This window comes from Peromyscus eremicus, chromosome 12, assembly GCF_949786415.1.
Source record: "Peromyscus eremicus chromosome 12, PerEre_H2_v1, whole genome shotgun sequence".
In the NCBI taxonomy this organism is placed as follows: domain Eukaryota; kingdom Metazoa; phylum Chordata; class Mammalia; order Rodentia; family Cricetidae; genus Peromyscus; species Peromyscus eremicus.
This window is the reverse complement of record NC_081428.1, coordinates 35,621,423-35,648,001: the sequence shown is the minus strand read 5'-3', so window position 1 is coordinate 35,648,001 and position 26,579 is coordinate 35,621,423. Positions and strand designations below refer to the sequence as shown.

The window sequence follows — 26,579 nt, the reverse complement described above, 5'->3', positions numbered from 1 at the left end:
CTCCAAGCTGCACAGTGCACTGCAGATTTAGCTTTTGCTAGTACAGGAAAGAAAAAAAAAGAGGTTTCTGGGCTACTGGATGGAAGCATAGACCCACTGCTTAGCATAGTCAGCAGTGAGCCTGGTGCATGGTGGTAAACATAGTTCCACCATGTTTGGAAGCTGAGGTAGGTGGAACCAACAGCCAAAGCTGCCATTTCAGTCCTAGTAATACTGTAGTTTAAAGCAATAGATTCACAATAAAACAGATTCGAATGAAATAAGCCTCTAAACGATTTATAAAATATATGCATATATACACATAGGCTTGGAAGAGAGAGGAAAGAGAATATAGACAGTTATATAAAGAAATAGAAAGTTTTTTAAAAAATAAAGTCTTTAAAGAGAAAGAAAAAGTAATATAAAAAATAAGCCAAATAAAGATGGATATTAAACAGAGAATCTGGATTGTGTTGTCTTCAGAATTTTTAACTGCAGAGAGACATTTGATTGTAAAAGCTGCCGAGTTAAATCAATACGTATATTTTAAAGATATCTTGATTTCAATATCTATGTCTAAGGATATGCTGCTTTGGAAAAGAGGTTCTGCTTTTGTTTCCACAGAAAATGAGAACCTATGGATTGCTTCCAGGCTAATGTTGTTGGACCAGCCAAGACCTCCTAAAAGGTCTCCAACGATACCTTGGTCCAGACCATCCAACATCCAAAATCAACTTCAAGGCAACTGTCTCAGACAATACAGCCTCACAGACTACTCCAGTCAGGACTTGACCATAATCTAAAATTTTTCTTTGTATCCCCATAAGATTACCAGCACCCTCTTCAGCTACAGTGAGAAAAGTAAGCACTTTTAATGTAAATGTTCAATGTGTGGAGAAGATGCTCATGTACCATTTCCATATGATCTATCTGATGTCCTTAGCAGACAAAGTAGTCACTGGGAAATACAAAAACAAATTAGATATCATTTGAACCATAGAATTGGCTGTGAGAAGAGACACATCTTTTGTATTATCTGGAGTCATTTTTCCTTCTCCAGGTTGGACCCACCCCTTTTAGCAAGCAGTGCCCTCAAGCTGTTTGTTCTCACATCAGTCCTATGTATTTGTCCTATGATGAGCATGGTGGGTAAATGACTCCCTCTTATCAGTTGCTCTACTGAATGGATGTACCATATGAAGAAAATATATTGCTGAATTAGCCTGTAGATTTGATTATGAATAACCATTTCCCATTATTAATTCTGCAGCATTTCAAAAATCTAAGTTAAGCGTGAATCGTTGTGTGAATTATTCTGGTAGCATTTTGGTAATAGAACCTTGGGACATTTTCATGGCATTCCAAAAATCACCGCACCTAAGAAATTCCTTATGGGAATTTGTGGAAAAATAAATTCTAAAACTCTAATGTATACACCATTTGTATCCAGGGATAAGACTTGTCATTAATATTGTGTTTTCTATAACTGTGGCCACTTTGTTAATTATTGGGAACTTTTCTGTCCTAAAACAAGTAATTGCCTAATTCTCAGCACCTACCCTGATGTGGCTTTCAATCGACTATGATCTTAGCATCCTACTAGGTTACAAACAGTTAGTATAGGAAAGGAAGAGAAGAGTAGTAATACAGTTTGCTTGTGTCATGAATCGTATTTTCTCTCCACACTTTGAGTTTCTGATGTTAATGGATCCACTTAAGGAGTCATCAAAACAGACACAAGCACAAAAAATTTCTTCTGCTTACTACAGAAATGTGAGCCATGCATGCCACAGCTCTGCTAGGCTGTAAAGGAGTTAGATCAAACTGCCACTTTGAAGACTCTTTTCTAAAGTAACTGACAAAGTCTGCTCATGAACCTGCGGATTTCATCGTCAACTGCTCATGAAATACACTTATTCAGTCACGAAACTGGATAATTTATTCATGTACTCTTATGAATTCTGGTGAGATGCTACACAAGGATAATTTATATAAAAATGTAATTTTCAAGTGCTTTTAACATACTCCAACATACTTGACTGCCTGAAGGACAGATGTTGTCTTTCAAATAGGTAAATTGAATCATACCAGTTACACTGGTAAGTAATAGTGTTCATGGAGGATAGCAGTGTTTAATAAAAAATATAGCCATGATCAGACATACATAAAATATGTAGCAAGCAGTTATCCTGTCAGTTGTGTGTTGAACAGCCTTTAGCCCAATCATTTCATAAAGTCCTGAGAAGGATGGAGGATAGCTTCCTACTGGAAATGACTAAGGAAATGTCAGAGTGGATGCAAAGCCAGATTGAGAGGCACAAGGATTATAAAACAGCACATCTTTTCCAGCATATTTCTGAAGGGAACAGGAGTAGAGAGGAGGAAGGGTTCATAAATGAAACATTTACGAATGTGACCCATGCCGGAAGCAGTGTGACTTTGGTGTACAGAAATGAATGACAGATGGAAGCTTTATTGTTGGCATAAAAATAAACTTTTAAAAACCTACATTAGTATCATCATTACCCTGTGGGGAAGGCGCATCATTAAGGAGTATTGTCAAACTGTTTATTACCAGGACCGTCTGCAATAAAGCAAATGCAGTAGAAATGACAAAACCATTTTAACATTTAGGCAAATGAAGAATATTTTATTCAGCATTAGGTTCTCAAGTATAATTAAGGACAAGGAAGCAGATACAGACTTTCACAATGCTCTGAATACTCTCCTTAATTTACTGATTATCTAAGGCATGGATTGTGGGAAGAAGTATATAATGTTGTCAAACTCTTATGGCTTTTTTTTTTAAGGTCACAAGTAGCTCAGGCTGTCTTTGAACTCCTGATCTTCATTTCCAAGTTGTTGTGCTTACATGAGGGCATCAAAAAAACCTCTTTTGGTGAAGTTTTCAGGAACCAAAGTCTGTCCTCGGCCCTCTAAGGAGGCGAGGGCACAGTGGAATAGACTGGTTTTTGTTGGTTATGTATACAGGAGACCAGTTTATAAACGAGAAGGATGGTTTATTCACTGTCAGTTTGTCTCAGAAGGGAATCTCCTTTACAGAAGTTAAATTTATTCACCAAATTATAGATCAAAGATATCCTGTAAAGTACTAAATTACTGGCAATACATGGCCAGGTTTTCCGTTTAAAAAACCCTCTTGATTTTCCTGATGACTTTCAATTTCAAAGCTTCATCACTAAATGATGCTAAAGAAACATAGAGTGTTTTTTTGCATATTTTTAATTTTTTTTCAGACAAAGCTACACGGGCTAGACTGACCTTGAATTTGTAATCCTTCTGCTTCAGCTACCTGAATATCACCATTGTAAACATGTATCTCACACCTAGCTTAAAAACTTTTTTCTACTTAAACTAAATGTTTTTCAAATATATCTATTGTCAATAACACTGCTGGCATTTTGATTGTTACTTACACATAGTTTCCATAGTTATGTCACACATTTTATTGAATTAATTTTGGAAACTAATTTTATAATTTTTGGCAATACATTGATTCCTTATTTTTTTTAATTAAGAAGTTTTAAATTCCTTACTCAAAAATAGTTTGTGTGTGTGTGTGTGTGTGTGTGTGTGTGTGTGTGTGAGTATAGGTGCATGTGTGTATGCAAATGTATATGTATTCAACAGAATGTGCAGGACAGAAAGGGATGTCAGGCATCCATTCACCTATAACTCTCTAGATTATTTCGTTGATACAGTGTATCTCACTAAATCTGGAGCTAGGCTAACTTGACAAAATGCCCCAGTGACTTACTTCCCAATGACCTTCAGGTCATGTGAGGTTTGATACATGGAAACTGGGTATTTTAATACAGTTATATTACAGAGCAAGTATTTTTTGCACAGTGAAATGTCTATCTCCAAAGATGTGTTAAATGAGAATGAAAGTCCCATTTCTACAGGCTGATCCTTATGCTTTCAAATCGGGACAGAAAATTGCATTTGTTTATCATGAGTTATCATTTTTAGGAGAAATATAAACTTAAAAGCATAGTGTCCACAGTTAGTTGGTTAGGATGTTATTGTTGTAGGTAACCTTTCTAAAGATAAATTCACTTCTCTTATTCTTTATTAACAAATAACAATAGTTTTCAAACAAAAATCATTAATTTCTCAATGAAAATCATTCCTGAGTGATTTAATTTTCTTTTGACTAAATGAATCTTACTTCATTCTATTTTCTAAAACTGCATATGATTTAAATGATGTAGATTGTACCCTTGTCATAAATACATTTGTTTTTTTTTTTCCTCTGACATCCTATTTTGCAGATGAAATTAATCAGTTTGGAACTTGAAGTGTTATTGCAATATTATCAGCCTTCCCAACACTGTCATTCACCCTGTTTCTTTTATGCTTCAGACACAATTAAAAGTCCTCTCAAAGAAATGAATGTATCCACATCATAACTCACTGTCCTCCTGAGCAATGGACACTACTTTCTGATTTTCTTTAAGTTTTATTTTATTTTATAATTTAATTTAATTTTACATATCAGCCGTGGTTCCCTTGTCCTCACCCTCTCAGGCCCCTCTTCCCCCAGCCCACTCCCCATTCCCATCTCCTCCAGGGCAAAGACTCAACCTGGTAGATTCAGTCCAGGCAGGTCCAATCTTCTCCTCTCAGGCTGAGCCAAGTGTCCCTGTATAAGCCCCATGTTCCAAACAGCCAGCTCATGCACCGAGGACAGGTCCTAGCATACCCAGAGAAGCTTGCCCCTAGGTCCTATCCCTGGGCACCAGCCACTCCGGGGAAGACCTGCCCAACTTGGCCCCAGGTTCTGGCCATTGGGCAGGATCCCTTCCACTCCTACCGGGAAGGGTCCCCTTCTCCAAGATCCCTGGCAGACCCTGAAATCTCCATGTCCTTCCCCCATGCCCATCCCCCAGAGACTCCTGCCTCTTCCTGAGACTTAGAGACCAGCCCCAGCTCCCATCCTGCCCCGGAGCTCCCATCTGGACAAGAGAGCTTCCATTAGAGAGAGCTCTCCATTCAGAGAGAGGCTTTCTGAATCTGTCAGCTCTATCTGATTTTCTTGTTTCAAATCTGGCCCACAAGATCTGCTCTACCATACCAAGTATAAAGCAGCATCCCACCTCTTTGAACATTTCTGTTATTAAACCAGAACTAGATAATTTGTGGAGAACAATAATTTGTTTCTCACAGTTTTGGGGGGTGGAAAAACAAAATCGGGGGTTTGGTGACTGCTGAGTTGTAATTTTGGTGTCTTTACATGGTACAAAGTAGAAGTACAAGAGAAACAATTCATCTAGCCAATCCCTTTATAAGATCACCTCACCCATTCACAAGGAAGTAGCCTTTCTGGTCTCGTTATACCTTAAGGGCTCTTCAACTCTGAAAACAATTACCTTGGCAAAAAAAAAAAGAACTTTAGAAGGGACTCATTTAAACCATAGCACCATCCTTGAGCCTCATTTACCATATATAACAAGTCCCTCAATTTGAATCCTGAGTGCTATAGGCAAAATAGTAACTCCCAAAGACTGTTTGCATCCCAATTTACAGAAACCTGTTAATATCTTGTTAAAGATATATGTATATATATATATATATATATATATATATATATATATATATATATATATATATTATAATGAACTGGAGGTAACTTTGAACAAGAAACAAGATTTAAAAAATTAAACAAGAAAAAAATTAATTATAATTAACTTAGTACTTTAACTTTACCATTTTAGATACTAAAATCTCACTTGTATTGAATCTATATTAATATTTTAAAGTATATTCAAGAGAACATGGTTACTTTTTTTCTCTGTGGCTGCTTAGGGACTGCAGCCATTATGGATGACACAGTAACAATCTGGACCAGGAAGTTGATGACTAACCCTTTGCTTCAGAGAAAACAAATGGTCACTCATATCCTTCGCCCTGAGAAGGTGACAGTACCAGGGGCAGAAAAGGCTAGCAAAAATCTACAAAATCACACCCATTGTCATCTTTGTATTTGGTTGGACTCAGCACCCATCGGAAACCATGTTGGTGGTGGCAAGACAATTGGCTTGGCAGGATTTTTGATTCTTCTGATTATGCAAAGAAGTATGACCCTAAACTCAGACTTGTAAGACATGACCTTTACAAGAAGAAGAAGAAGAAGAAGAAGAAGAAGAAGAAGAAGAAGAAGAAGAAGAAGAAGAAGAAGAAGAAAAAACCTCAGGAAAAAAAGTGAAAGGAATACAAGAACAGAATGAAGGTGAGGGGTTCTAAAAAGGCCCATGTTGGTGCTGCAAAAAGTGAGTTGGAGATGGGATAACAGCAGAAGGAGTAGAGATGATCTGCTATGATGATGCAGATTTCTAACTAGGGTACAAATAAACTAAAAACTTCTAGTGAAAAAAAGAGAACATGGCTTAGAAATTGTTGCTTTACAATATATATTGTTTCCTTTGTTATATATGTGGTATTGTTTACAAGGCCTCCTATGGATATCAATATATCCAGATACTAAACTCTCATATGTAAAATGAACATTATTTGTGCATAATCTACACACTTGTTTCCAATATTCTAAATTATCCTGAAATTTATCTTGATACTTGGTTCAACGCACATACTATGGAATTAGTTGTTATAATGTTTAATTTATATAATAATATCAAGAAAAGTATGTATAGAAGTTCCAAGCGGGTATGATATTTTTATTCAAATATTTCACTCTGCTACTGATTGAGCCATGAATAGAGTTCCTATAGGAACACAAGGGCCATTGTACCCTGAATTCTTCGGCAATGCGTGTAGGACAACCCCTAGTTTGTGCTGTCTCCCTGCCCTACTTTTTCTCTCTTTATGTCATTCTAACCTCCATGACTCTGAAACATTGGTATTTCTCAAATTCACCTTGTCCCTTTCCCTTCTAACAATGTCACTTACGCTGTTCTTTTGGAACATTCCAATTTAGTAGCACTACAAACAGATTCTTCATCACAACTTATGGCCTACCTCATGATCGCTTTTAAAACCTTCCCTAATTTGCCTGAAGAGACAGATACTTAGATACTATTGAAAATTGTATGTATGACTTCCTAAGAAGAATCATCTTAGTTTTAACAGAATGGATGGATTTCCTTTAGTAAATATTCTCCCATTATGGCCACAAACTATGAATGTTAATGCCACATTCTTCCCTATGACTGAGTGTTGAAAATATGAATAATAGCCTCTCAATTTTGCTGGAGTCTCATGCTATTCTGAAAACTGAAGGTTTAATTTAAAACAATGAAGTTACTCAATGGAACCACAAAATAAAAATATACAATATATACAGATATTTGTAAAAAAATACACAAAAATATAGATAACTTGGAAGTTGATAAATGACTCAAAAATTGAATAAAATAGAAATTTAGGAAAAATAAGAATTAAAATATATTTTGATAGCTTCAAGGTTGGGAAGAACACTTTGGAGAATGAGTAGTCATGGCCATATGATTATAAACCCATTGGTCCAATAGCAATAAATAATGAAAGTACTTTATATTTATGTATCAGATTGTACCAAAGGAAATTAATGGAGGAAAGGGAGAGTACTGACAAAGGTGCAATAATAATCTGAAATTTTAATCCTATAAGGAGGAGAACAAACAGCTATAGAGAGGAAAACATGATTCAGGAGCTTCAATAATTTGAGAAAAATAAATTTGAATAGGACTCATGGAAAGTCAAGATGATATAACAGATATGTATATATGAGTGTGTATGAATATATTTATATTATTATATACACACATGTATATATGTATATATGTGTGAATAAAACACTAACTATAGCATAGATTCTACTCTTAATTCCAAATATAAAGAAGCCAACATATAGATAATAGGGAGTATCTGTGAAAAAATAGGTAAGGTTTTTATTCTTTTTTTCTTGTATCCCAGGCTGGTTTCTTGAACATGCTGTTCTCCTGGTTCCACTTCTGGAGTGCTGAGATGACAGACAGATGCCAGCACTCACAGCTTGTGCGATGCTTCTGCTCACAGCCAAGTCTTTGTTCATATAAGGCAAGGACTCCATCTCCTGAATTACATCTCTAGCCTAGAGGATGCTCTTAACACATGCACAAAAATAGCCAATGCATTATGGCCACTTAGGTTGAAGAAAAGCTAAGAAAGGAAACATGAAACTGCATTTAAAATTATTTTAAAAGACCTAGGAAGTCTGCAACATCTCTAAAGTTAAATATAGGGATCCTACCGGTTTGACACTTTAGCAGTCATTTAAAATTGTACAGAATGATGTCCTCTATAGAGTTCCTCTCTGAGTGAGCTTTTATAAGAATTCAGACTTTTAGTAGAAACTAAAATGTCTCATAAAATAAAATGAAATATTAAATTAGACCCATGATTACTATTACTTGGCGATATAACTGAAAGTTTAAATGGCACACTACTGTCCCGTAGAAAAGCAGGTTGTTATTATGGAAGCCTGATAGAGACAAGATTTCATGTTATTATTGAGGAAACAGTCTGCCTTTTTTTCTGAACAAGAAAGCAAAAATAAGAATAATCAGCTATATGTAGCTACTCAAATTAGAGTTAGTTTAAACATATATCCTCAATGCTGGCTATATCACATACAGAGAAATGGGTGGCATTGTCTTTAAAACTTTCTTTGCCATGTCTAGTATTTCTCTCCATAATGCCCCGAAATCTCTAAAGCAATGCTTCACAATAAACATGTCCTGATATAAGCTGTTCCTATCAAATGTTTGATCATATTGATGACCAAGTAGCTAATACTATGTACTGTGTACATGTATAAAAAACAGGGCACCCAGGATCTCAAATTTCTAAAATCAAGTGATGTAAAGAGAAACATCTTGAATCCATCATGTCTATAAAGATTAACTTCAGAAAGTAGAATCTTTATGTCATATTGGATTTTCATTGAGAATAATGGCCTTTCTTGGTTTTCTGGATTTATATTATGACCAACAACAAACTATCACACTTTACAGTAAAATTCTACTGCCTCATTTCTATGAATAATGAAACTGAGAAAACATCTAAACAAACAAAACCACAGCTCATAACCATTCCTGTTCTTTAAACAATTCTTAGGTGACACTTAAACATATTTTTCTCAGCTAAGGCCTAAAATCACTCAAATATTCCAAGCAACTTTGAAGTGGCCAGTATGCTTCCGTGTCATGACAGGAACCTTGCATCCATTTCTCAAGCCCTATTGAAAAATTCCTTAAATTAAGTGCCCCAGGACTTACCAAAATTATTTCTCAAAACATTTGTTTCTCGAAGACTTAACTATTATGGCCTTCCCACAAGCTACATTCTCTTATCCTAATGACTCTCTACTCACTCTCAGTTTCAGCTTACATAAAAATTCCTGCTAGAATGATCTCCCAATATCCTTCACCTAATGGTGTGGAAGTGGCTCATTTAATGGGCCTCTTCAGACTAATATGCTTTCCACGCCAAAGGCATGACTTCATTGTTACTAGCTACTCAATCACTTATCCCTGTGAAATGGACTAAGTTTCATAAGTTCAGAGATTGTAGTCATGCTGTTCATTATTTTTTTTCTAGAATCTGGCACAATGAACTATCAAAAGTTCTAAGTCCTCAGATGAGAAATGATAGGTGTCTTTGCATAAGAGCAATTCTCTGGGGTTGGAAAGAAGGCTCAATGGGTAGAGTTCTTGCTATGCAAGCATGAGTAATTGAGCTTTACCCACAGAACTCATTTAAAATTCTGAATGTGGTGGTGCACAATTGTAATCCCAGTTCCAGAGAAGCAGAGAAAATTGGATTTCTGTGAATTGATAGAATACAGCCAAGCCTAATGGGTAAGATCCAGGCCAGTGAGTGTTCTTGGGAGACGGCATTCACAAAGACACAAGCATCCCAACACAAACACACACACACACACACACACACACACACACACACACACAATTTCTTCAGCTGATCAAGACAACAGTGAAATATCACTCCTAAAAACATTAAGTATATGTGCCTTTCTACTTCTTATGGGAAATGGCAAATAGCTACTTACTTCTACTCTTTACATTTCTTCATCATCAAAGTTGATATTCTATATTTACCCATTGTATAATTTACATTCTTTATAATACCATTTGTAGCACTAATTGTTAGAAGGTCTTATTAATAAAAAACAAACCCGGTGCCAGTCATTGGGGTAAATGCTGGAAGATCAGAGAAGCAGAACAAGTCACAGCCACCTTACCTTGCCAATTCCTCAGCTGATCTCATTTCCTCAAACTGGAAGCCTCTTTGTCCTCATCTGAATGGATCTCAGCTGAACTGCTGCTCAAAAGCCTAAGAGCTTAACTAGGCCCTAGTTCTTGGTCCTCATGACTTACATACCTTTCTGCTTCCTGCCATCACTTCCTGGGATTAAAGGCATGTGTCACCATGCCTGGCTGTTTCCAGTGTGGCTTTTAACTCACAGAGATCTGGATGGATCTCTGCCCCAGAATGCTAGGATTAAAGGTGTGTGTGCCACCATTTTCTGGCCTCTATGTCTATCTAGCAGCTGTTCTCTTCTCTGCCTCCAGATACGTTTATTAAGGTGCATGATATATCGACCACAACAATTTGTTGATTTCTGAAATATATAACATAATTTTATGTTTTACATTACAGACTTGGAATAGGTAGACAAACATCAGACTTACATAAGGTTGATCAATCAGTGCTCCCTCCATATTAAAATAGATGGCACTATCTTCAGGTATGCTGTTTTCTTGTTATAAGATTTCTATATTATTAACTGGAAGAAAAGTCTGTATTCTTAATTGAATTCAAGATTTTACAGGGTAGGATTTGTTCTGTAGCACTTAGATTGAGGGATTTATCAAAAGTGAGGGATACACACACACACACACACACTTTTGCTATATAATATTGTAAGAAAATTTTGTATTCTTAACTGACTTCAGGCTTTTACAGGATAGGACTTGTCCTGTAGCACTTAGATTGAGGAATTTATCAAAACTGAGGGACACACACACACACACACACACACACACACACACACACACACACTGTTGTTATATAATATTGTTATTAAAGGCATATTGGATCATATAAAATTATGTTATTTTAGTTAAAAGGCTTAAATCTTTTATTTTTATTTGATTTCATTCCAGATCTTAAAAGCAACAACAACAAAAAACCTCTGTGAGCTAATTTTATATCATATTCCAATGAAATCTCTGACGGTTTAATTATTTATTGTGAATTTTAATTATGTCTTATTTTAAACATTTAGTTCAATACAAATATCCAAATTTCACACAACTCTGCAGATTTCTCTCCTTCAGTTTTGTTTTGCTTGAGATCTGGAAGCTTGCAGTTTGAGAGGGGTAGGTGTTAGCTGCTACTCATAACCTGCCATTCAAGGTTGCTATTTCTGATTCACCAAGAATAATCTCAGAAAGTGAGTGATTAAGCAGACAGAGGAAACATTTTCCTGACTAGTTCAGTCTTGAGTTTGCTTTTCTGACTCTGGGATTGGAAGATGGTCAAAGATGACTCTCTTTTATGCCTGTGTAGAGAATCCCCACCCCTGCCGCCCCGCCGCCACCCCAGGAAACATAACCTTAAGTAAAAATGCCTCCCAGTTAGTAATGTTTATCTAAGGAGATGGGGAAAAGCTGAACCTTACTAACTGGGAGGCTTTGTTCACTGTGCAAGAATTCTGACAGAAGCTCTCCAGAATGTGCCTTTTTAAAGGGCACACTGCTAAAGTGTGGGAAAGCATCCCTCTTTCCTCCTTAGTTCTGACTGAGCAACTCTTCTGCCCTGTGTTCCCTTCTCAGGACACCAGGCACAGGCTCTCTGATAATTCTTATGCATCCAAAACAAAGAGAAAAATATTAATATCTGAATTATCACTACAGTGTCCTCTAAAACATCTCTCTTAACACACACACACACACACACACACACACACACACACACACACACTCACAAAATTCCTTTCAATTTTCTCAAACTCACCTAATAGTAGTAGTTGAAACTAAACGTCTTTACTACTAAAAAAATAGTTTAAAAATAACTATGCTACACAAGGAGTGATTTAGTACCTCAAATTAATATTTTCAGCTGTTTGTACCTGGACATTTTCTTGGTCTAAGAATTTAGGGTGAATTTGAGTCATATTTATAAACTCGGTATCACGATATAATAATTTTAGCTACCACAGTATGAATGACTTTTGTGTGTCAAGCACTTTACTAAGTATATTTTAAGTGTAGTACCTCATTTACTATTCCAAAAGTATTTTATCTCTTATTTCTATTCTTTGTGGTTAAGAAATGGACTTTGAGTATAAGAACACTTGGGAAGCCCAAGTAGGAAGAAATCAAAGCATTTGAAGTAAAAGCCAGATAGGCTTGCACTTAAAAATATCCGGAGTATAAGCCCTAAACACTGCTCAGTGCCACTCGTGCACTGTGAATGACATCAGGAATATGAGCTGGGGAAATACTGCAGTCTACAGTGCAAGAACAAAAGCCAGGAGGTGATGGCTCAGACATAGCGTGGCACGAACACACCAGGCTCTCCTGTTTTTCTGACTGAAGGATTCTAGTAAGCTATGATAAAGTAGGCACTGGAAGATGGGAAAGTTTAGATGATTTTATGTCATCACCTGACATAAAAGAAAAACAAAAAAACTGCTATAAGCTTATGTCTGATGTTGAGATCCCAACTTCCTGCCTGTTCTTCCACAGCATGAAATGAATAAATAGGAACAAGTGTCATCCATGTTGGTACTGAATAATAAACAGGCTTAAGGACGGACTTTTAAAGTTCTTACCTTTGTATCTTACAATATTTCACACCTCATCTGCTCAAGTGCATGAAGGTAATGAACAAGCCTTACAGCAGAAGGCTCTGGACATTTGTAGTCCGTCAGTGACTTTCAAATTAAAGACTTCTGGGAAGCTCAACTCCACGTCTTATTTACTTCAGCTTTGAAGGCTGCTCACAAAGATAGCTCTAACTTTTGTTAAGCACTTATATTCTCTTAGGAAATCAATCTTCCTACTTTCTTTCTTTCTTTTTTCTTTTTTGTAAACAGATTCTTATGGTGATCACACTGACTGTACGTCTCTAAAGCCATAAAGCAAAATTACAGTTGTGAAAATAAAAAAATGGTAGGACCCAAATATTTTCATGTGTTTAAAATGGGTTGCCAACTTTAGAAAAAAAAATTTTGTAAGAAATATAACCATAAGCTGGGTGTGGAGATGTATACTTGAAATCCCAACACTGAGGTTCAGGAGGCAAGAAGGCTAGCTTGAGCTGCACAGCAATACCTATTTTTCAAAATAATAATAATGATAATAATAATAATATTTTATAAATGAATGGAATCTGTACTGGCATAAATACATCTTATTTTGTAAGTCTAGCTACACGGCCAGTTTACTTATTTCAAGGAATTCGTGGATAGTTTAGAAAGAAGCTTTCAGTATTATACAAAGCATGGCAGCAGTGATAGTCTATAAAATTTTCAAATGAAGCTAAAAAAAACTTGAAGGTTTACATGTTTTATGGTGAATGTAAGGTCACCACTAGTTTTTTACTTTCTCTAAGATCTTTCCTAAGAAAAATGGAATTTGAGTAAATTGTTAGCAAAAAAAATAAAAAAAGATTTTTAATACTTTATTTATGAGTACTGTTACCCATTTAGGATGTTCTTGCAAGTTAGCATAATTTCATTGCAGGGAAATCATTAAAACGATATACTGAACTGCTATATATTAACTTAAAATATCTATTAAAAATTAACAATATGTACCAATGGATATTCAAAAATAAAGCCCATGTGGGATAAATAGTTACATTCCCAGCTACTACATGTTCATCAAGTTACTACTGTTTGCTATGCTCAAAAACCTGTGGGCTCATGAAACACCCTATTATAGTTCCCAGCTCCTAACACAGGCTTTCAGTACAATGAGTATCTATTAAGTGATCAATAACATGCACTCAGCGGATGAGTTTATTCATTTTTCAATCTACTCACCTGCTTTCCCTGACCAAATCAAACTGCAAAGGAGTTCTAGTAACTCCATCACACATCTTTCAGGATGATAGAAGTTTGGCTTCCACAACTTCCACAGTTCCCACACGTTCAGAAGTATACCAGGAGCTCAGGTTTTCATATCATTGCTTCTCTAACATACTTAGCTAGAGTAACTGTTGAGCAATTATTTTCCTGATCCCTGGATTCACAAATATTTAAGTGTTCCTTGATCTTATAATTTGTAGTAAATATATAAGGCAACTATATTTATATAGTTATCTGAAAACAGTGTGTCCAATCAATTCTTCAAGACTATGATTGCTCTCTTCTATTTCTTACTATGACTATTTTTCCAAAAATTAATAAAAAATGTTAAAATGTTCCTTGCTTGCCATGGATGTTTATCATGCCCTCATGTCTTCTTACTATCCTGAAAGTAAAAAAAAAAAATTAATTTGTCCTCTATTTGTTGGAAACACTTTCTCATCATGTCTCTTTATAGGCAAGGGCTGGACAATTAGCCACTGATGGTTGAGAGTGCACTAAGATAACACCAGAGGAATTTTTGCTAAACAGACCACAATGAATTACATACATAATTTTTATTCACTAATGAGGCTTGCTTAAAACAATTTTTTATTAATAGTCAGTATTAAACCTTATTTCCTTAACAACATAAGATAAATCCATTACAAAAACAAATAGTCCTTCACTCTACTGATTGAGGTTTGGGAGAAAAATGGGAGAGACACAGGTTTGAGAGAAATCAGAGTGAACTGATGAGCAAGTGCACAGGGCTGTGGTGCCCTCCAAGAGAGACACACATCCACCTTGGGGGACAAATGAACTACAGTGTAGTTCAACTCTGGAACACAACACATCCTCTCCATCATTGCCATATTACAGAAGACCTCCAAGCAGACTGGCTATGGTTTGAAATGTCATTAAGATTGTTTTTGCCAAGCCTGGTGGTTCAAGCCTTTTATCTCAGCTACCCAAGAGGCTGAAGCAGAAGGATTGCAATGTTTATGGATTGTGTGGACAACTTAGTGAGACTCTGTCTCGAAATCAAAAGTGAAAAGAGATGTGGGGATATGCAGGGCGTTTACCTACCAACCCCACATTCCCCAGAGTTTTCTTGAGTCAGAGCAGCAGGAAATATTAGATAGGAGGATTTAGAATGTGGAGATAGATAGAAAAAAATACAGGATAGCCTCCAGAGGGCCTGGAACTTATTCCAATGGGCACTGACTGTCTCTGCCCTAGGGTATTTATAGAAATGCCAAGGGGTGGAGCAAATGACCTCCCCCAAGCACAGCCAAGTGCAGACCATCTCAGACACCTGCACTCAGGCCTGTGGTCTAATCATCCTCTCTATGCAGACCTGCTGGGTAAAGTCACTAAAAACCTGAAAATAGGCTCCTACAGGGATATCATTTGGTAGTACATTAGTGTTGTAATTTGTGGGGTATAGATGTCTGGAGTTACTACAGACTATACACATAGTCTCTTACCAGTGTTCTACTGATTGCTTTTTATTTCATGTTTTGGTTGCTGTAAGTATACAATCTAGATGGTTTTAACTACTTTCTCAAGCTACCAAGGGTGCTACTAAGCATCATGTTCACATAGCAAAATTACAAAATTATTTAAGGAGTTCATTCTATATCAATTTTTTCAAACATATTTGGCTTAGTAAAACTAAACATTAAAAGTTATAATGGAAGCTAAGCACTTGTAATCATTTTCCTCTATTTTCTCAAGAGCACTGATTTTCAAAAAATAATATCAGAACACCTGCATGAGTGTCACTATAGATGATTGCTAACAAAGAGTAATCCTGCATGTCAGTATTTCATAAAGACAGGCAACATTCATTTTTCCTACCTTCTCTCTCTCTCTCTCTCTCTCTCTCTCTCTCTCTCTCTCTCTCTCTCTCTCTTAGTTATGAATGCACAGCCTCATCTTAATTCTTACTTTAATCTGTTTATCTACATTTTGCTTTGGAGCTTTTTTAGGATCATTGAAAAGGCTCAGTAGGTATCCTATTTTTTATTGTCACCTTGACAGAACCTAGAGTCATCTGGGAAGAGGGAACCTCAAGGGAAGAAATGTCATGTCCAGTTTAGCCTGCGGGCATGTCAGTGAAGTGTTGTTTTGGTAGTTAAATAATGCAGAGGGGGCCCAGCCCACTATGAATGGTACCATCCCTAGGCAGGTGGTCATAAGCTATAGAGGAAATCCTGCTGAACATTAGCCAGTGAAAAATTGAGAAAGCAGCTTTCCTCTGTGGTTTCCTTAGGTTCCTGCTTGAGTTCCTGTCCTTACACTCCTTAATGATGGCTTGTGAGCTGGAAGTACAAGCCAAATAAACCCTTTCCTGTCCTATTTTTTTCATTATATCAGAGTGCTTTATCTCAGCATCACGAAATAAACTAGAAGAGTAGGTAAAGGCTTAGGAGTGCATAATTGTGCCAAAAATGATGACCTGAGCTCAAGCCAAGGACCCACATGGGAAGAAGAAATAAGAACTATATCTTAGAAACTGTCCTCTGACCTCCACGTGCAAGCCTTGGTGTACACACTCACATACACACATACACACGAACACACACACACACACACACACACGATAAAAAACCCTGTAGTAATTAAATGTAACAAAAATATTTTAAAACCAACAAAATAATTTTACACTAATACCAGTGTAATTAATCTTAATTTAAATTTTATATTTTATAGTCCATTTTTCTTTTCAATGTATTTTAATCATTGAGTCACAGAATCAAAAAAAAAGTTTCAAAAATCACTGTGTAATAGATATAAGCTTTATGATTTGCTTTTTTCAAATATTCAGATGAATGACTTTTAAATATCTATAATTTTACTTTCAATTTTTATGGAGAGTAATGATTCATCACTCAATTTTCAGTCAAACATTTTAATGCATGTCACCATTACTGCTTATGAGAAATTAACCAATCATCCCTGGATCTCATAATGTATGCTGGAACTGTTCCTGTAGATAATATCTAGTCTGAATCAGAGGAATAGGTTGTTCAGAATTTAGAGTGTCCAGTAGAAGACGACTTCCTGCCAATAAGTGAAAACTTACAGACTTAATAATTTATTGAAGACCTAGAAATATGTCCAGTTTCCCTTTTTATAGTCAAATCAAGGAAGAACTTGTTAAGTAGTGATATAAGTAATATATCACTTTTCACAGCAGGTTTAAATTACAAACTTATCATTAAATTTTACTGATGAATGTTTGAAGCTAAATCAAGCAATACATAGCATGCAAACCTCTCTCTCTCTCTCTCTCTCTCTCTCTCTCTCTCTCTCTCTCTCTCTCTATCTTTCTTTGTCTGTCTGTCTGTCTCCTTTCAGCAACATCTACTGAGAATAATTACCAAGAGAATTGGATGGACTTTAGTAGAGAGGCATCAAGAGTGCTATAGCTCTAAGGCTTTGTTGTATTTGATGGATAGTAAGCCGTTGTATTATAGTTCATGGAGTCACTCTGCATGGACGTAATTGTGCACAGCATGGGACTAACCCTAACATGATTGCTCACTAAATTAATGAGTGTCTTTTAAAACCCCACTTTGAATTCTAAGTATATTGGAAAAAATGCAATTTATATTTTTCATATGCAGTCTCTTAATTATGTTATTTAAATGGCAGAAATTAAATCTTGAAATTAATTTTCCTCTTTGATCATAAAAGCTACTTTCTTGAAGTCATTTTTTTATTTATTTCAAATAATCACTCATTAATACAAGAATATTTCTTTTGTCTTTGTACTAATATTAGTGCTGGAAAGTCAGAAGAGACATGACAACTATGACTTCACAGAGCACACAATGAGTTTTATTTCTTTATCTTTTCATGTTCAAACTTTGCCTTAATTAGTGTATGATTTGTTTTCATCTTGTCCTTTAGTCCTACGACGGAAACTGATGAATTGGGAATCAGCCTTCCTTAGAATGTAAGTATGACTGTTAGAATCATCTTGGTCAACTTTTTAGTTCAGTTGATGTCCTTTCTTTCATGCCACATATCTTGGTCTCTTATCTTTTCTGCCTTTTCTCTGGAAGTAGTAGTATTTCTCTCTTACATTCTTACATTCAAGTTCTACCAGAATTATTGCCAATTATACCCCACAATTGACTGTGAAAGTTCTTATTTCATCATCACCTGATGATATAGCTCTTTTACACTTTATTAGAATGTTAATGTTTTCTGATAAAAATCACAACACAACCTGGACTTACCTAACCAAAATTCAGATATTCTGTATAATTGGCCATGAAAAAGTAAATAATTCATCAATAGAAATATATGTATTAGTATGATACAATTCAAGATTTATAAAAGCTTAATGTCATTCATAATTAGTGGATATTTTAAAATATACTAGATCATGTCACTGCATTTTACTTTCCAAAGATGACATTTTTACTCAAGATACATTTTTAATATATACAGGTAAACTACATGAACAATCACATACACATGTGACATATTCAGTTTTTCATATCATGTATCGCACAATGTAAGACCTGTGTCTTTGGGACAGAAAACTCTTATAATAAGAGGATGGTTAGCACATATTCATAGCCTGGTCTCATTTGAAACAATGATAACAAAGAAAGACAAAAAGATAACATGAGGCAACATTGTTTTATCCAGTCATGGATCAAACAGGGCAAATTTAAGTGAAGGTGTGAAAAAAAGTTCATATGTCTTGAAGTGGAAAATAATGTGTTCATTTTCATTGACTGGGGGTCAAGTTTATAGAAACAAGTTAGAGATTTAGTCACAAAGCTGCAGGGATGCAATATGGTTTATCTTGCTTAAAAGGTCAGAAAGTCCAGGGATTCGAAGGAACATACAAGTTTAACCTCCTTGAAGTAGTTTAAAGACCCTGAAAGTTCTCTATTCTGACAAAAAGATATTTTTGTCCTCCTGCCAATAACAGGCCAGTTTAATAAAGAACGATTCAATGGGAAAGGGTTCTACAAGTCTAAAATACTATACACTATTACATAAATACATTTGGATATCACAAATCACTAAGTAGTTCTGGTGTTTCTCTAATACATATACTTTGCTTTAAGGTCTTTTATAAACAAACACTGAACCAGGTATACGAACAACAGTAATACATAGACCTTCAACTTAGCCCAATTGTAATTGCCAAATAATTTCTCTAGACGGCATTCCCTTGCTCTGATGCAACACTTCTTTTTTCACTAGCAGAGTTTATTTTGCTGCTATCTAACAACACTATGGTTCCTGTCCTCTGCTACCCCTCTAGCAAAATTAAAAAAAAAATTGACCAACATGCTTCTCTTTCTGTGGTGAAACTGACTTTCTTAAAGAGTTCTATAAATGTCCTCAATCTATAATTTAAGCATATTTATTTAAATAGCTGTCAGGCTCCAAAATGCTTTTGTTAGACATTTCTAGAAGAAAACCTGGGCCTGAGGCCTTATTGATGCGAAGTGCAAAACAAACTTCTAGTTACAATGAAAATAGCTTGATCAAGAAGGTTTGATCCGGTCAAACTTCTCTGTATTATGTTTTCATTGGCAAATATAAAATATCAGTTATAACCACTTGTTTGTATGCCTCCCACCTTGATGCACAATTATCCCTCTGGAATTATAAGCCCCAAATAGAGTCGTCCTTTTGTAAGTTGTTTCTGGACATGGTATCACAGTATCAGAAGATAGCTAATGGAGATGGTTAGCTTCCACCAAGCTGACACACCCAAGAGTCACATGGGCAGAGTCCCAATGAGAAATGTTCTACACTAGATTGGCCAGAGGAATGTCTGTGGTGGCAGGATGTTTTAATTAAGTTAATTGATATGAGAAACCCATCACAGTGTGAGGGCTTCATTCCCTCGTGAGGGAATCTTGAACTGTTTAAGACGGGAGAGACTGAGCTGAGCACAAGTAAGTGAGGCAGAGCATGTATGCATTTACTATGCTGTAATTTCAACTATGAATGTGGTGTGACCAGCAGTTTGAAGTCCCTGCCTTGACATTTACACAATGATGGACTCTAACTTGGAACTGTAAGCTAAAATACAAGCTTGTCTCCTGTAGGCTGTTTTTAGAATGGATCCTTTGTGCAGCAATAGATATGAAACTAGAACAATTCCAAAGCATTAACAGCTTTACTCTGACAAGCAAAAAACAACAGATGACAAGTTTGAATTTGACAAGGAAAATCCTGCACATGGAATCTCAAAAGCTAAACATGTATTCTGCTTTCAAATTGAGCTTTTAATGGTATATGACAAAATATGAATTGTTTGTTTGAATTGGGATTATAATTGAGTACCATATTAAAAATTTCTGCTTAAACCAAAGTTTAAAAACACAGAGTTGAAAATTTTATTGCAGAGATAAGCTGATACTGATATTAAAAAAAATACTTAAAGGAAGTAGTCATCAGAGGCCAAGCAAATATCTTTAATTCAAATGTTACATAAGCAAAATATTTTCTATAATGTTTAGATCTGGACAAAATAATGCCCCTGGTTTTATTTATAGAGAATTATTCCTCTTTATTTTGAACTTGGGTTTATAAGGGTAACCAAAGAATTTTCTAAAGAGAAAAGTAAAATGAGCTATGCTGCAATAAACAAAGTTCCTGGTGCTCACTATGAGGTATAATAAATTAATTACTAGTGAAAATTAGCACAGAATTTAAATTTAACATGCATTTTAATTATAGTTTATTCTATTGTAAGATTACAGTTAAAATGCGCACGCCTTTAATCCCAGTACTCGGGAGGCAGAGCCAGGAGGATCTCTGTGAGTTCAAGGCCAGCCTGGACTACAGAGTGAGTTCCAGGAAAGGCGCAAAGCTACACAGAGAAACCCTGTCTCGAAAAACCAAAAAAAAAAATAAAAAAAATAAAAAAAAATAAAAAAAAAATAAAATGTAGTACTAAGAAAAATATCAACTAGAGGTTAAGGAACCTGAACTATTAGATATAATCTTCTGCATAGATATGAAACTTTTGATTTTTTCTGTCATCATAAATGCCATCTGTAACTCTTGTCTTCTCACACTGGGTGAAAATAAAGGATCAGGGAAACACCAGCAAATTCTGATTCTTGGTTTGATGAACACAATCTTGGTTCTTACAAAGGTCAACCTTGTTAATTCTGAGACCAGGAATGAGGATAACCATTTTCTCTATGAGACTGATAGAACTTCTAGCTCTGACATGCTTTGATTGAGTTCTCTGCAATCCTCCTAGTGAGTAAATATACAAAAGAAACATTTGTAGGTGGAAGAGATGTCTGTGCATCCATGTTCACTTGAGCTGTATTCATAACAGCCAATATATGGAGACAATCAACACGTCCAACAGCATATGTATGGATTTATTAAATGTGGTATGAATGGGAAGTTATTCTGGTGTACAAAATCAGGGAATTCTGTTGATTTTGGTAACATGAATGAACTTGATGATACTATGTCATATAAAATAAACCAGGTAGATAAAAAAACACTATGTGATCTCTCTTGTAGAATTTTAAAATGTCAAACTCTAAGAAGTAAGGAACAGAAAGGTGATAACAAATACTGGATACAGAGAACAGAGGAAAAAGTAGGCACTGGTCAATGAGCATAAGGTTACCATCAGAAAAAAAAATCTTTTGAGATCTCACCCTTACTAACCCATGTTCACAGAGGCAGTACTAATCTGATGTTGTAGAATATATAAAAGACATAGAGGAGGATATGAAGGTGGGATATTCACAAGTTGGATGGCAAGGAGAATTCAGGGAAGAAAATAAAATGGGAGATGATTGTAAAATATTATGCAATGTATATTGAAATATCAAGAAATAAATTAAGTATACTTTAAAATAAAGCATTTATATTTTTAAGTAGCTAAAAGATTTCAAATTATATTCACTATTAAAGAAGATAAATATTTAAGGTGATTTGTACACTAATTGGTCTGATTAGATTATTCACAATGTATACATGTAAAATATTACATGGTATCACACTAAAAGTGTGATTTTTGTGGGTGAAAAATAAAATAAAAATATAAAGAGTTTCTGAAAGACATTTTGATGCCTAAGATCTCAGGAATGAAAGAGTACTTCATTCCTAAACCCTATCATCTTGTTCTGGAGAAATCTGAGAATGGAAAAGAGGTTGCCTCTCACCAGAGAATGTGAGCAAGCAAATATTTTTCTCCTGGTTTCTTGTCAGCTGTAAAAAAAGTCATACTCACTAGAAAGCTCTGGCCCAGGACTTTTACCATGAAGCGAATTGTAGTAAACATACTGAGAGAATAGTTTGGACTGTTGACACACGTTTTGAGCTATCAAAAGTGAAAGGAACAGTACCACTATGCAAAATCAAAGTTGAGAGAAAACAGAACAATTCTGAGCACATCAATTAGAGATACATAGATAGCAACAACCACAACAACTGATTATGTGTGTTTTCTAAGAAAAACAATTAGTTTACCTCTTACCAGAAAGACAAACTGAAGAAGTCATTCTGCTTCTCAAGAAATATATACAGATTTTCAAACTCCCATGACCTCTGAGTTAAATCTCACAACTTACCTCTGAACTAGAGCAGAACACTTAAAGTTTAGTGTAAAGTCTCTTAAATTCTATCCACCCTTTCAGTGCTAATTGTCACTGCTCTAGGTTAACTCACCATAAACTCTTGCCTGCAGGATGGCAATCATGTCCTAATCAATTTCTCATTGTCAATCCCTGCTCCATAAATATATTGTTCCTTCAGTGGCCAGAGTGGTTGTTTTATAAAGAAGCTGAAAGATTTAGTTCTCCATCTGTCTGAATATGTTAATAGATTTACTGCATGTGGTCACAAGTGTCTGGCAGTGACCACAACACAAACAACAACAAAAATATTATGACATACCTACTAAATTTCAATCATTATTTCTCAGAAATCTTTGTTTTTGCTTGTATTCTTAGTAACACTAACAACTATGGTCTCTAAAGTATTTTGCTAACTTCTAGGGAGACCATTCTAAAATACTAATTACAACATATGCATATCTCTCTCTCTCTCTCTCTCTCTCTCTCTCTCTCTCTCTCTCTCTCTCTCTCTCGTCATCTATGGAAAGATAAATAGATCTATCTCTCCATGTATAATCAAGTAATATTTTGCTTTTAAATAAATTTTAAATAGTATTTTCCAATAAGATTACCTGGCTTTTCTAAGAATATACTAAGCTTTAAATGCACAATTGAAAATATTTCAGAGTGGGACTTTCAATATGGAGTTTCAAGATAAATGTATAAAATATTTTTCCTACAAGGCAAGCAAAAAGAATGTGAACATAAAGGGAACAACTTTAGCAGCCTGTCTCAGTGGAGGGCCCTCAGCTAGGTGAACTTGCTTGTTCTCAGTCACATAGTATTAAATATCTACCCACAGATGGCTGATAATTAAAATAGGAAGCGTGATAAGTGATGCAGTTAAATTTAAAAGATAAAAAATGGTGTGAGTTGTATGTAAACAGAGATTCATTTGAGAGGAAGGCTTTCAACATCAAAATATGCTACTAGCAGATTAGGACTTGAAAAGCATTATTTCCTTTTAGAGATTAAAACTAAAAGCACTACATGAACCATTGACAATCTTAGATCAAACTGGATACATTTATTTCAGATACCAAACTATGAATATGTCCTATACAAAACAGACAAACTTTCATTGCTAGATGTATATTAGATATTTAGAGAACTCTTACTTACTAATTAGTTTTGAATTAAATATTCTCAAATCAAAATAAAATACTGCCTTGTATTTTGATTGTAAAGTATTTTATTGTTTGTTAATAACACAAACAAAATGTATTTAACTGAAACTCTTTCATAGTCATTTTATTTATTTATTTATATTTTGGTTTTTCAAGACAGGGTTTCTCTGTGTAGTTTTGGTGCTGTCCTGGAACTTGCTCTGCAGACCAGGCTGGCCTCAAACTCACAGAGGTCCACTGACTCTGCCTCTGGAGTGCTGGGATTAAAGATCTGCACCACTACCGTCTAGCTCATAATCATTTTTAATTCATAAAAATATTTTGCTGCAGTAAATAGGAACCAAAATAGTACTACTATTGGAAAAATTCTGTAATGTCTTACTTTTAATTGTAAACTTGGCATAATCTAAAATATCGTAAGAGATGGGTCAGTATGATGTCTGGGGGGTATTTTGATTATAGTAACTAAGATAGAAAGTTATCTGCTCCAAATAAAGGTAGCACTCATATTACTATTGCCATAGGCTGGGCCCTGAATTGAAGGAAAAGAAAAAAGGTAGCTGAGCTACAGCAGGTATACATCAATTCATTGATTCCTTCTTTGACTGCGGATGTAATTTGACCAGTTCACCTAGTCCCTTACCGCTTGACTTCTCTGCCACAATGGAGTGCTACCTTGAATTGTGTCATAAGTATGTCTCTTCCTCCTCAAGATGCGTTTGTTAGGGCATTTTATCATAGCAATGGGAAAAAAGACTAAGAGAGACATTGGTACAAATAAGTGGGGTCATTGCTGTAACAACCATGATCATGTGGCTTTAAGCCTTTGGAACTGTTTTGTGGTAGGAATGTGGAAGAGTTTGCAACTTTGGACTAGAAAAGCTGATGAATCCTTTTGACAGAACTTAATTGGCCAGTCCAGGGGGAGATTGAAAAATGGCCATGCAGTGAGAAACAGACTGTGGAGGTGTGAGGTAATGAAGTTTCGGGGTGGGGGAAGGACTCTGTGTAAAAATGGACTATGGGTCGTTCCTCTGTTATTTTACCAAGAATCTAGCCACATTCTTCCTGTGTCTAGAGAACACACGTGAGGTTGGACTTAAGGGTAATGGATTAGTTTATTTGGTAGAGGAAATTTCATGAAAAAAGAGAATTCAGGCTGGTGCCGAGAAAGCTATAATTGTTAAGCAGATGAACATCACTGAAAAGAAACCTTCAAAACAATACTGGGTTGTAAGAGTAATGTCCTGAAGGCAAAATTCTAACCCCATCCCCCAGCCACAACCAACCATGGAAGGTTTCATCTTGTAAAGGTCTCAATTTATTAAAAGGAATTAAGCCTAAAATGTGGGTGGTTTCCCCTGGTGCTTGAAAGCAACTGCCTGTGAAATTGTTTCCTCAGGATCAGCACAGAGAAGCTGACACAGTTCTGTTGCAGGTAGGCCAGGATACTTCACAGCTGACAGTAGACGTTGACAACATCTTCCTGAGAGTGCTGGTTTTACAAGCATGAAAAATGCAAGGTTAAAGTGATCATAGGGACCATCTAAGGACGGGCACTGTTTGGCAATATCAGAGATCCCTAGGGCCTACTCTCAGAAGGTAAATCCTAAACTGCAGTTGAAATTCCAGAATATTGGGGATGCCAGGACCATAGGATTTTCTCCAGGGAGGGCTCTAAATGATCAATAGAGGCAGCCTGAGTCTAGAAGAGAAGCTATGGGTGCTTCATGTGTAGGAACTAGAGTAGTGGGGACAATCTAAGCCTTAAGAGCTTGGCTGATTTTGTCAGACATCCTAGATACCTGACATGGAGCTGCAGGATTTTGTGTTTTCTGTTTTGGAGTTTGGTTCTGCTTTGATCTGATTGCTCCTAACTGTGCCATGATTCCTTTGTTTTGGAATATGAATGTGTACTTTGTGCCAATATATAATGTAAGTATGAAATTTAGAGTAACTCAGATTTAAGAGATTTTTTGACATATAAAGGGTTAGAATGTTTAAAGATGATAAGGACTTTTAAAGACTAGATATTACACTATGATATAAACATGAGACTTTGGAGATACAGAGTTGATGGTTAATGTTTAAAGTGATGTCTTTGTATGTCAAGTTGAGAAGGAATGGAGTCAAGTTGGTAAATTTTAATTTTGCACTTGACACAATTAAGAATTACCTGGGAAGAGAATCTTAATGACCAACTATCTGGATTTAGTTGGTGTGTAGACATCCTATGAAAGACTTTCTTAGTTGAATTAATTGAAGTGGGAAGGCTCAGCCTGAGTATGACAGTACCATTTCATAGGCTGGGCCCTAGACAAATAAAAAGGAGAAAGAGAGATGAGCATTAGTGGGAATTAATTAATCCACTACTTTCTGCTTTTTACTGTGGATGTCATCTGACTAGTTGATGTTTTTGTCATGACTGATTGTGCAACCTCCAACTGTAAGGTGAAGAAACATTTTTTCTCTTTAGTTGCTACTGTCAGGATATGTTATCAGAGAAACGGGAAAGGAAGCTAAGACACAAGTTGCCTAAAATGTAATTAATGGTTGCATCATTGTTAGATGGTTACCTCCCTCCAAATTCTTCTGTTCCATCTAGTCACTTCCACCCATGTGCTTGACTTTCTCTATATATTCATATTTATTCAAATTGACTTTTCCACCTTTTATTTTAGACAGGTTCTCATTTATTCCATGTTGGTTTACGAATATCCTATGCAGTCAAGGATG

General features: G+C 35.7%; 1 protein-coding gene across 1 annotated transcript in view; it reads right to left on the bottom strand.

Annotated features, from left to right (window-relative positions):
* Window positions 1–26,579, bottom strand: part of LOC131922440 (ephrin type-A receptor 6) — a 902,384-nt gene that overhangs the window by 850,516 nt on the left and 25,289 nt on the right. The gene's annotated exons all lie outside the window — the stretch shown is intronic.